The sequence below is a fragment of the Primulina huaijiensis genome, chromosome 15, assembly GCF_012295235.1.
Source record: "Primulina huaijiensis isolate GDHJ02 chromosome 15, ASM1229523v2, whole genome shotgun sequence".
NCBI classification, from domain to species: domain Eukaryota; kingdom Viridiplantae; phylum Streptophyta; class Magnoliopsida; order Lamiales; family Gesneriaceae; genus Primulina; species Primulina huaijiensis.
In genome coordinates this window covers 22,919,225-22,931,941 of record NC_133320.1, presented here as the reverse complement: position 1 = coordinate 22,931,941, position 12,717 = coordinate 22,919,225, and the positions used below count along the sequence as shown (strand labels likewise).

The 12,717-nt window shown below is 32.6% G+C and overlaps 1 pseudogene; it reads right to left on the bottom strand.

The window, feature by feature from the left end:
• Positions 1 to 1,655: 1,655 nt before the first annotated feature.
• On the bottom strand, positions 1,656 to 10,126 carry LOC140960265 (DNA polymerase alpha-associated DNA helicase A-like; annotated as a pseudogene).
• Between the last annotated feature and the right edge of the window lie 2,591 nt (positions 10,127 to 12,717).

Genomic DNA, 12,717 nt, shown 5'->3' with positions numbered 1-12,717 from the left:
TAATATTATATATTTCAATCTTTTAATAAAGTGTGTGTTAGAACATATCGACTGTAGTAAATTATTATTATTGTTGTTGTCATTTATCTTAATTAGAATTTTAATATAAATATTTTTTAATATTTCAAAAAAATATTAAATTTTTAATCAAAATTGATTCATATATATATGTCTATATAAATTTTGTTTTTTATAAAATATTTATTTATTATTTAAAATTTTAATAGATAAAATAATATATAATTTTTTTAAATATTTTTAATAATTTTTTTATTAATAACAATTTCACTCGATTAAAATTTAAAAAAATTTAATTTTATACTCATTTAAATATTATTTTAGATAATATAAACTTTTTTATATAATTTATTTTATAATAATCTTAAATTTTAAATACATTTATTATAATACATTAATAATTTTAATGATTATTCAAACGTTTTTATTTTTTAATTTTAATAATTAATTACATGAATAATTTTTTCGTACGAATAAAATACTAGTTAATTATAAGAAAATTAGGATAATCGTGTGGTAAAGTAGTTTAGAACTCTATTTTTATTTTAATTTTAATTTTTTTAAATATTTGATTGAATTATATATGTTGCTGTTTACATACTGCTGCTGCTAGAATAAGTAAAGTTGTAAATTTGACTATGTTTGTTATTTTGTGATTTTGATCATTTGGGTTGTCTAGTGTTAGTTTTAGTAATGTATTTTTTAATTTTTGATCATTTTAATCATTTTTAATAGAATTGTTGATGTGATACTTACACATCAATATCATGTCGGTGTCACGAAAGTAACATACATGTGTCGCATAAGTGCTATGTCAAAAATGACCAAAATAACAATAAAATAAAAATATTTTATGCATATGACACATGTGTCATTATTAATAATGAATTAAAAAAATATTCATGCAACTAAAACAATAATTCCTTTTTTTTTTTGAAAAAATAATAAATAAATTCTATTTATATATATTCATTAGATAGAGATCCCATTTATTAATCAAAGAAAAATGATGTTTTAACTTTTTAATGAGGCAATTGTGTAAAAATGAGTCAATGATGAATCATGTATATATTTTGTACACAATCTCAGAATAGCTATGCGTCCCACGACCACATAAAAGTGTAAGCTATTAAGAAAGATCGATCAACGAGTTTTTTGAGTTGCCTCGAAAAACACTTATATGTATTTGTATTTATTGAATTAAGACGAACTTAATATATTTGAAATTTTTCCGAGTTCAATTTGAACCCAAATTATTTTATTTGATAGTTTACGAGTCGTCTGAGCTTTAATATTTTATTAATATAATTTAATTATATATTAAATTAGTATCTTTTAAATCTTTAGAGTCTTTATTTTATAATAATTGTTTGAACAGCTTGGAAACATGATCAAATATTTTGAACCAAGTTCTAATTTAAGCAAAAATTCGTAAATACTCAATATTTCAATCGAGCTCAAATTAAAGTTCCTTCAAGTTCAAAACAATTTTGGTTCCTTTGCAACTCTAATGAGTTATGACATTATGATTCATCGACTAATCTTCCACCCAATGTGTTTGTAACGACTAGTATAATTCACACTCGTATATTTGGGTTACTTGCATCAAATGCATGCATTTCGGACATTGAGGAATTTCAAAAATACATTGAGATTCTCAATATATTTTCCAATACATTTCATTGATGATTTGCTAAATATTTACTAGACATTTGCCCCGTCTACCCACCCGCAATTGCTATGCGGGATACAACTTTAAATTTACCTACACAACACTAACTCGATGAAGGCAACATTGGGGTCATACTAAGTCCAGTGCCCCCATAACCACCTGGATCTGCATGCTTCCCCCCACCATAATATCGTATATGTCGTAGTAACCGCGCCAAAAAGGTGTTATGGCATATCGTTGAGCAATCACACACTATTGCAACATGTTTGCGTGCACGTGTTATTGCCACATTTATTCGTCTACTGTCTCCTAAAAATCCGACAGCTCCCAAATTGTTTGAGCGAACCTGGACAGACGCAAGAAAAACAGTCAGCACGAATCGTGCATGTTACAAGGAGTATTTCAATCTCGTCTGAGGTAGAGGTACTAATTAAAGCTTACCATCGATATAATAACAGCATCTGCTTCACGGCCTTGAAAGCTATCAATTGTTGCAACTTCAACGCCTGTGGTTATGGGAAACTCCTCTAGCCTGTCTCTTAGTAATTGCACTTGTGCAACATAGGGAGACTGCACAACTATGGATGCTAGTCTTACTCCTGCGTATAATAAAAAACGCTTAAAACCAGACGTAAAGAATACGCACATCCTCTTACTTTTCCATCTCTTTCGCCTCGGATCACTCTTCTATTATATAATTTATATTGATAATGTGCATTGGGTCAAGGGTGCGCAAAAAACTTTATTTCAGTAATTATATAGAAGTCATATGTCTGATTTCCTTTTTTCTTTTTTCACCTACTAATTGTGGTTATCAGAATTGGAGGAGATGACATGGAAAAAAAACTGTAAATGAGATACCAGCATAAATCAAAGAATAGACATGTTGCACGACGATATCTGCTTCCCCTTCATTATAGAAAGAACCTGTCCCAGCTTGATCTAACTGCTCTTCACAGCTTATGGACAAGCTTCCATATGGCAACCGTGTGTCAAGCAATAGCAATGGGCACTGTGTTATCCACATTGGCTGCGAAGTACAAAGATACAAGAAAAACCAATTCAGTTATTTTACAGAGAAGTGCCTGGCATGGGGTATAGATAATAATGAGCACAATTGCTGAAAGAGGCTGGCTTCATCGTGTTCATTATCTCAGAAAGATTCCTTCAGTGCCACGTTTGAATTGAAAGATTTGGGTTTAAAATCCTTAACACAAAACCACTCAAACTGTTTGGCTAATTTTCGAATCCATGTATTTCAAATCCATTATCTTCAATTTAAAGGCATTTTTTAACAAAACCAAGGTATTTCAAATCCTCAATTATTGGAGTCATTTGCTTTCAAATCAAACGTTGAAATAAAATTCTAAATCCAAACAGAGCCTGAATGAATTCATTTTGTATCTTCCAAATGTAAAAGTAAATTTTCAATTACGACCCAACTTCTGATGCAGTTATTTTTAGGACTTGGGCAGGTGTAACTCCAGTGTATAAATAATTTTCATTTGTTCATTTCCAGAACTTCTTAAGGTGCTATACTGCCATCACATCATACAGTCTGTCACATTCACTATATCAGTCGAAGAGCAATTCCAATCCTTTCCATTCTTAAATTATAAGGATCAAATCTGGCTACCTAAATCTCTTATAGTATTTTATTTGGAGATCATTGAACATGGGAATCTTGCATGTCCTACGCATATGTTTATTGAGGAAAGAGTCTGCCAATTTTAAACATATTTGTGTACAGGACAGGGATTTTGGCTTTGGTTGCAAAATCTTTGTGCATCCATGAAGGACCCTACTAACTACTCTAAACCGAAGAGCTAGTCCAATCTTTTAACATGACATATTATATACTTTATTGCTCAGAAGTTGCTGACAAGGCATATTTTGACACAGCCCAAGGAACAAAATTAGGTTGCCTTAAACAATAAATGCCACATAATGAAGAATCGAGAAACTATACTCTACCTTTACAAATGGAGAATCAGAAAGGAGATGAGAAGTGACACTTGAAGAGGACTCCAGTGTTCCATCGTACATCTCCTTTGAAGCCCAGCTGGCTATTGCATCATTCATCCTGTACTGTGTCATTAACTGAGTTGAAAGAACCCCTTCATGCAAAGTTTCTGCTCTCTCTAACAGAGATACCCCAAGACCACCTTCCAAGGCTCTTCTAGATAGGATCACAGGGGCAAGTTGGCATTTGTCCCCAGCTAGTATGCAGCGCTTTCCTAGCAATATTGGTATCCAGCAAGAAGGCTCAATGGCTTGACATGCTTCATCTATGACAACCAGGTCAAAAGAGTTAAGCAATCTAATTAATGGGTCAGCTGCTCCAATGTTAGTCGCAAGTACAACTGGAGCACTAGATAGAACTTCTCTCACTGTTTCCCTTTCCTTCTTCTTCATTGTCTTCCCCAACTGTTTCAATAGCTGACGTATACCAGCAGCTAAAGAATCATCTCTTAAGCAATGGCTGAGATCCTTCCTCAAATCTGATTTCTTCCTCTCGAATTCTGATTTAAAATCTGCAAGTTTGGCGTTGACAATTTCAACCAAAGATGTCGAAGCTGCTGCAGGGGATATTCGCACTGGATTACCAACACGCACTATATTAGCTCCAATATCAGACAGTTTCTCTACCATGTTGTCCACTGCTGCATTTGTAGGTGCCGTGACAAGCACCCTTTCCCCCTGTTCAACAACAAGTGAAATTAGTTCCTTAAGCACAACAGTCTTTCCGGTTCCTGGAGGCCCTTGAATTATCAATATAGGACGTTTCTTGTTTAAACCCAGTGCAATTGCTCTTAGCTGGGACGTGTCATAACGATCAGTGTCTAATAATTCACCCAATTCCATTTCAGCCCAATTCACCAATTTATTATCTTCAAGCCACGCAACATCTTCTTTATCACCAAAAACTGTAGCGGCTACAGTTATTGATGGATTTTTTTATGTAAACCTTTTTTCTGAAGCATCATCAAAGCTTCGCAATTACGCTGCACGATGAACACATAAATGATTAGAAGTGATAATATATGTGCCAATAGCAAGAGATGAAGTGATAAACACAGAAAGACTTATGAAAACTTACAGTAAATATAAAATGGAGGTCGATCTAAATTTTCATATCCAGGGCTGATACGACTTTAATTGGATTTTAATTTCATTTGCACATTCTTGGAATCACATACAACATTATCCAGGTAAACATTGTTTTTATCTTGACATGATTAGTAAATAATTTTTGAAATATGAGCTATGGAGAGACTCTAACTAGTAACTACTTCATTTAGTAAACGCAAGAAAGAAAAGGGAAAACCGCATTACACCTTGGTGAACTTTATTTCGACTGAGGCATGTGGATAACTCACAGAACAATGGTGTAGCCGTGTAGATTTGTACATGTCTATGGCCATGATGGAGCACAATCTATTTATACTTCCATTACAATGAATGCATTGTCATTGGTTTTGGGGGAGGGTGGTCATACATTACCTCATATGTGAGTGTATCAGCTAATCCTTGTATGCGATCTATTCGAATATTCTTGGCAAAAAGCTTGGAAAAGGTGGGATCCCCATGACGGGATTCAAGAGCCACGCTGATGCTGCATCCATCCTCTCCCAAATTATTTACAAAGCCTTGAAGGCAAGATGTTGCACCAGCTCCCCTACTATCACATATTCTCACGCAAACCATGTCTCCAGGAGAAAGATTAGTGGGTGGCAATCTGTGGTTTCCTTCAGCTTTGAACAAAACCAAATGCATTCCTCCCAATCCTGTAAGCACGAGCCAAAACAGTTAATTTAAGTAAAGAGAATGCTGACGCATAAGGCCAACAAAGAAGGCATTTGACCTATAGATGTGCTGACTGCATTCAAGTTGCATATCGTATCACACATTTCTTGCTCAACCTGCGCATGGCTGACCAAAAATTCTGTTGGCTTTGACGAACTACTGTTCTCATCAGGTGTAGGAACGGCATTCAGCTCCTCCTGAGTAAACTCCAACTCGGCGTCCCTTTCCACGCGAAGTAATTCAGACATCTGGTTGGTCAATTCATCGATGCTGCGCTGGATGGCTTTGACCTTGTTGAGGTCCATTCCGAGAACACCGTGGAGGGACAGTGGAGTCTTCCTCGCTATGGCTCTATGCTGAACTGCAGAATAAATTCAAAAAATCAAGAGAAGCATGATTGGAAATTGGACATCTCGGGAGAGAGAGATAACCTGAATTAGCGAGTTCCTTTAGCAGCTTCCAGGACTCGGTTTCACGCCAGTCAACGATAAGCGATTGCTGCTGGAGGTCTTGGAGAACATCTCTGAGCTCCCTCTGGAAATGGTCGAAGAGAGTTGGATAATGAGTGCAAGTCTTGAGGCAGATGGCTTCAAGGCCAGGAGGCATCGGAACTGCGTTCAGGTAAGGCTGCGCCTCGATCACAAAAGGGGGAAATGAGGAAAAAGGTAGCGTTCTACGTGTTTATTCGGAGTGGAGAGAAATTTATTTTTTATCCCCTACTTAAAATCTAATTTTTTTAATTAGTAGTGGGTCGAGACTTGATTTTTTGGGTTGAGTCTCGATCCAATTTTTTATTATAACACAAAACAAATTTTTTTTTACAGACTTATCTCTCCCTTCTTCGCGATCCACTCTTTCTCACCTCAACCTAAGATTTTGTTTTCCTCATCTGCTGCTACTGCTGCACACTCAAACCATCTTCCATCTTGTATCATTGTTCTAGTTTTTTCTTAAGAATTAACGATGAGTCTAGAAAATATTCATCTGCAAGAAATCCAACGAGAAAATCACGTATTGATAAGAAATTTATTTTGAAATTTGAATTTGTTACCGAAGCTAGATTTGGGTCGAGCCGTGGGTGGAGGCTCGAGTCCTGGGTCGAGCTTTTCGTGAAGAGCTCGACCGTGAGCAGCGTCCGTGAGCAGCAACTTAGCTGCTGCTCTCGGGGAAGCTCTTCCCCCAATTGGGTCGTGCTTGGGTCGTGGTCGTGCCCTTCGGGAAGAGCACGAAACAAGAAGAGCACGACCCAATTGGGTCGCGCTTGGGTCGTGCTGAGCACTGCACGACCCAATTGGGTCGCGCTTGGTTCGAGCACGACCCAATTTTTCTCCGAGGCACGAATACTGTTTAAATTTTGATCACTAATATGTTTGTTTTGTTTTTGTCTGCAGATTTACTTTCCCACTAAACTCGGAAGGAATCAATTCTTTGAATGCAAGTTAACATTAGGATCAAGATATGTTGAGATATGTAAGAAGATTATATCATCTTTAAATGAGAAAGAGATAGAGTATTTGGTGCAGCATACTCAATTTGGTAATTTAATTACATGTGCGAAGGATTATAATAATTCGAATCAATTGTTATGGTTTTTGATCAGCAGGCAAACTTATGATAGTGAAAGTAGTGAATTTTGGATGATATATCATAAACGACCTTTGCGATTTTCATTGTTAGAATATTGTTTGTTAACGGGTCTAAATTGTTCAAACGTTTATCCTATGATACCTGACGAAGATGAATTTAGGTTGAGACATTTTGGAAGAAGTGACGGTGTAAGTTTGGGGGATTTAATAGATAGAATGGATGAATATGAGAAGATGCCTATCAAACGTTTATCCCATGTTCAGGGAAAATGCCTATCAATTGAACGATCAGAAGATTGAAGAATTTAGGCATTATTGTTGTTGTTGTATTTGGGATAAATTATGGTCGTTGGATTAAAACATTTATATGATAGTTGGATTAAAACATTTATATGATACTTTATATTGATTTTTAGTTAATTTATGTGATATTTTTTTACTACATTCGATGTAATAACGATCTCATACAAAAAATATATTTAGAGAATGATTCATCAATTGATCAATTATATAACACCATAAAAAATGAAAGCAAGTTGTGATTTGAATTGTATTAGGATTATTGTTTCTAGTCACACAAATTGTAGCTCTTTGGCTCGACCCACTCAACCCAATTTTGGGTTGAGTGGGTCGCGCCACACATTATATGTGTGGCGCAACCCAATATTTGTGTGGCGCGACCCACTCAACCCAAAATTGGGTTGAGTGGGTCGCGCCACACAATATACTCAATTTTTTGGTAGAGTAGTTTAATTTGAGTCGAGTCTTACATGTTATGAGTTTTTTAGGTTCTATTATTATGAAATTTGTTAAATATTTTATTGGAATTAAAAATTTTGTTAAGAATTTTAGTCGTGCATAAATTCAACCCGATAAGAGATACATTCGTCTAATATTGTTATGATTTTTTTAACCAACACACTTAAATTATAATACATAACTCATATTAAAATGTTTACACAATTTATTTTTTTTTATATATTTACGTTCTAATCATGTATAGAATGACTTATGTATTATGAAATGATCAAAATTCAAAATCTCTCTACCACTCGACCCAAACTCGTCCCAAACTCGACCCAAACCCTAAACCCTAAACAAAACCCTAAATCAAACCCCAAACACCACCACTCGACCCACTCGACCCAACAATTTACCAGATGGGTCGAGAAGCATATTATTATAAAATTTATTAAAAATTTTAGTATATATAAACATTAATTTCATATGTTTTGATATACATTCATTACATTAAAGTGAATATGTAATGAAATTTGTTATGAATTTTTTTAGTTCTATTATTATAAAATTTGTTAAAAATTTTAGTAGAATTATAAAATTTGTTAATGTTTATACACAATAAACATTAATGTCATATGCTTCGGTATACATTCATTAAAGTGAATATGTAATGAAATTTGTTATGAATTTTTTTAGTTCTATTATTATAAAATTTGTTATGAGTTTCAGTGGAATTATAAAATTTGTTAAGATTTTTAGTCGAGTATAAATTCAACCCACATTGTTATAATAAGAGATACATTCTTCTATTTGTTATGAATTTTTTAACTAACATACTTAAATTATAACATATAACTAATGTTTACACAAATAAATTTTTTTTTATATATTTACATTCTAATCATATATAAAGTGAATTATATATTATAAAATGATCAAAACTCAAAAATATCAAAAATTTCCTACTCACTCGACCCATCTCGACCCAAACTCGACCCAAACCCTAAACCATAAACCAAACCTCTAACATTATCACTCGACCCACTCTTTTTTATTTTTTTTATTTAAAAAACATAAAAAAATAAAAAAAATTTAGAAGAGTGGGTCGAGCACTTTTCGTTTTTTTTATTTAAAAAAAATTATTTTTTAAAAAAATAAAAAAAATTGAAGTAGAAGAGTGGGTCGAGCTCTTCTCGACCCACTCTTCAACTTTTATTTTTTTTAAAAAAAAAAAAATTTATTTTTAAAAAATAAAAAAATAGAAGTAGAAGAGTGGCTCACTCTTCATTTTTTTATTTTAAAAATAAAATAAAAAAAATTAGAAAAGTGAGTTCTTATCTCTTAAAAAAATAAAAGAGTGGGTCTAGGTTTTCACGACCCAGCACCTCGACCCACTCTTCAAACGCTCGACCCCAGATGAAATTTAACTAACTAATTAATGAACTAATTAATGATCTTATCTAATTAACATATTCAACTCCCTTTTCTCGATTTAAAAAAATCAAAATCCTTTTTATTTAATTAAATTTTAAATGGATCGTATATTTTTTATTGAACCATCACAAAAGTCAGTCCCGGACCCATCCTCTGCTTGAACTCAGATAAATCCCCCTGCATCTCCGCCTTCGCAATATCCAAAGCCATGGATTTCATCCCCTGGCATATCCATTTCATCACGCCCTTCCCCAAATCTTTCCATCCCAGAGGGTCTCCATTTTGATACACAGTAAGCAAGCTTCTCTGCTCACCAAGTTGCCGCGGTTGCCCCAGCTTCTTCTTAGGAACAATACCGACTTTCTCTTCTCTTTTCTTACCACCGCTTCTCCTCTTCGTACTTGCGCTTGCCCATATACGACGTGGGAATCGTGAGCCTATCAATATTCGATTGTACCGAGAAAATGATTCATCGGGACGCCGGCCGTTACCAGGAGACTTGTAAAGCAACGTCGACACTCCGCCGCATAATACACACAAAGATTCCATCCTTCCATTCAGCTCGTCTGAGTAAATCTCAGCAATACACTACCATCCAAATTAAAATTCTGACGCAGAAGAACACTCGGCAGTTCACCACCACAATCCCCAAGTGTTCTGGCTCGTGATATATAACACAGCAAAAAATCACAATAATATCAGTATTAACACTTATTATGGATGAGATTTCTCCACCAAAATCATCAACAATCACGAAGATATTTTCAAATTGGTCGGTGGAAGAATCCGAAATGGAACGAAGCCTGTGCGTGCGAGAGTTATGAACTGAAGCCCAAATTGGCCGCAAGATTCCTTCGTCTTTGACTTTTTTAGGCCGCGCTTTTAGGTGTTTTTTGTTTTAATTTTAATTTTAATTTAATTGAATAATATAAATTGTAAAAAAATAATTTAACAAATTATCGAGAAAAAAAAACAGATTTTAAAAAATTTAGGAGCCGGCTTCCTTAAATAGTTAATAAATGGGGAAGTTGGTGAAAAATCCCCAACCAAAACATTTATTTGGGTTCACTCCCTACCCACAAAATTGTGGTACTATGTCATACAAATTGTGGTACACTTCATGTGGAAATGTGGTACACTTCATGTGAAAATGTGGTACTAAAAAAGTACCCAGGGACTGAACACAAAAAAAAACGGCGGCTGGGGAGTTAAGTCCAATTTCCCGTTAATAAATAAGGATCTGGGGTCTGAAATCCCGGCCCCTCGTTTTAGTTTTTTTTTAATATATTAAATTTAATGTAGTTTTTATTATTAATATTGTATTTCTTGTTATTCTTAATAATAACAATGTGTACGGTAAAAATTAAAAATTTCAAACTCACAAAATATATTAAACTACACACTTTATAAAATTTTGTCTACTCAATTGTGTGTTTTCTTCACAAATTGAGAAATCTATTTATAGAATTTCTTTGTAAATAATCAAGAAATAAATACATCATCACACACTAATTTTCAATATTTAAAACTCTTATTTTTCAACATGAATAATTTCAACTCTTATTTTCAACATGATGATATTATTTAACAATTCTTGTTTTTATTCATGTATATGTCATTAATTATTATTAATATTATGGTTATTATTTAACAAAACTCAAATATGAATAAGATTTTATATTTTAAAAAGTCTCCAAAAATATTAATAAAAACATAAGGTAATCATGGAATATTGTAAGTTTTGTAAAGTACAAAAACTTGTGTGAGACGGTCTCACGGGTCGTATTTGTGAGACGGATCTCTTATTTGAGTCATTTATGAAAAAATATTATTTTTTATGTTAAGAGTACTACTATTTATTGTGAATATGGGTAGGGTTGACCCGTCTCACAGATTAAGATCCGTGACCACTCCTTTTTTTGCAAAAACTTGTGTGAGACGAGTCTCTTATTTGTGTCATCTATGAAAAAAGTATTACTTTTTATGCTAAGAGTATTACTTTTTATTGTGAATATGGGTAGGATTGACTCGTCTCACAAATTAAAATTCGTGATACAGTCTCACACGAGACTCACTCAAACTTTTTTTTTTATTTATGTTTTCCTCATTTTTGTTTGCTAAATTAAATAAAAATGAAAGACAGATGAAAGTAATAATTATATGTTAATTCTTAAAACAATAAATTAATTCATGCAAATTGTATTATTGTTAAAAAAAAATTAACCCAAAATCTCTCGATGTAATAAATCAGTGATAAAATAACTATTAATTCGACTTAAAAAGTAAATCTAAACAAAAATTTTAACCAAAGGGCAAATTTTTAAATAACTATGTATATTGAATTTTGTTAAATTTATTTTGTATGAATAGTATATATAATTTTATTTTATTAAATTAATCAATTTAAAATTAAAGGTTATTATAATAACAATAATAATATTTTTACTAGTTAAATCAATTTCTTCGAATGACTTATCTGAGTTCAATGATCTAACAATTTTGATTCAATAATAAACAAATACAAATAATAACACTATATAATTAGTTTTTCAAAAACACGAGCGAGATAAGACAAACTTTTGGAATTCAAAATATATTTTAATATGAAAACAAAAATAAATAATTCATATTAAAATAATGTTACTGAATTGAAAGCTCAAAATGTATGATATAGTTAATTGAACTGAAGGCTCAAATGTATGAATTATTTATTTTTGTTTTCATATTGAAATAGACTTCTAATATGACAAGTTTAACTTATCTCATCTTTAGTTTATTTTATGAAAAGTTGAAATATATAGAAATTCTGTTTATTATTATTTTTTAAAAAATAAAATTAATTTTGTTATGAAAAAAGCTGGCGGGCGCCTGAGCATGCTCCACGTGCTTGACTCAACTCTAGTAAAAATTAAAAGTAGGTCTCTTGCGAGACGGTCTCACGAATCTTTATCTGTGAGACATGTCAACCTTACCGATATTCACAATAAAAAATAATACTCTTAGCATAAAAAAGTAATACTTTTCATGGATGAACCAAATAATAGATCCGTCTCACAAAATACGACCCGTGAAAACGTCTCACACAAATTGTTGCAAAAAATTAAAGGACGTATTATGCAGGAAACTAAGAACATGAACGATAATCGACAAAGCAGAAGGACAAAATAAATATTAAATTGCAACCAAACACAACCTTCGACTAAGTGAACATGTCATGAACTTTAACGGTAAGACTGTTTTTGATCAATTAAGATTTTCATTTTAAAAAAATGTCCGTATAAAATTGGCATATTCGAATGTCAAAAGGCACGCTCATTTTAAAAATCAAACATCGTCTGAAATAGTCAATTTCATAGCATTTATGTCGTCGTATATCAATATATAAATAATTATAATTTTTTAGTGATTTCGAATGTTAAAATATATTTACAAAATACAAACAATATAGTTGAATTTACA